The following is a 1,000-nucleotide window of genomic DNA, read 5'->3' on the forward strand; positions in this document are numbered from 1 at the left end:
GAGCTAAAATAAAATAGTGCCAAGTTTTGGATAGTTAAGTTAAGCAAGATGTAGGAAAATTAATATTTTTTCCTCCATCTTCTTCTACACAGTCCCACTATGAGGCTCACAAAGAACTCTTAGCAACTCATTAGGATTTATGGGGGCTAAAAAGAAAGGACTGTGCTCAACAAATTCAAAATCCTTCAGCTTAAAGAGACAATTAATTATTACAAGGTCAAAAAATGGTGCCCACTTACCTCTCACATAGTAATTACTATCTACTATCTCTTTCCCATTTGCAAAAAATTCTCTCACCTATTAACCATCATAGCATGGGGTTCCTCACACAAAAGCTCATAACCTCGATTTACTATTATATGCATTACCTTCCCACCTAAGTTTTGAAAACCTAAAAATTCAAGTTAGTCATCACAATTAATATAGTACAATCCAACTTCGCACAATACTATCAGTTCAAAACTAGTCACGTCTAGTACGATGTAAATAGTCATTCAAATGAACTATTCAATTTTTTTGAACACATCGCATACAATCAATTTAATTTCCTCTATTTATATGAAATGATTCCTGGGACAGTATTATTCTCATCATACATTATGGTTAATTTTTTTAGGTAAATTGTCATGTACGATATGACTATTATACAATACGATTAGTTCACAAATTGTAGCTTCATCTGGTATGATTTTTTAGATGACCAATTTTTTTTTCTACCAGTCATTTGATATGATCATCATCGTATAGTATAATTCAATCAAAAAATATGGTTTCATTTGGTATGATCTCCGGGACGACTAGATTTTATCTCTATCAATCTTCTGGTATGATTGACATCGTATAATATAATTGATTATCATTAATTAAATCATAATTTGATTGACTAATCATGGGGGGTTTATTTTATCAATATTTCAAATTTTTATACAGTATGATTTAAATCGTATAATATGATTAGTCCAAATTATCAATTTTAAAATCTTACTTAAATTAATATAGC

The sequence above is a fragment of the Dendrobium catenatum genome, unplaced genomic scaffold, assembly GCF_001605985.2.
Source record: "Dendrobium catenatum unplaced genomic scaffold, ASM160598v2 fragScaff_scaffold_888, whole genome shotgun sequence".
Classification (NCBI taxonomy): domain Eukaryota; kingdom Viridiplantae; phylum Streptophyta; class Magnoliopsida; order Asparagales; family Orchidaceae; genus Dendrobium; species Dendrobium catenatum.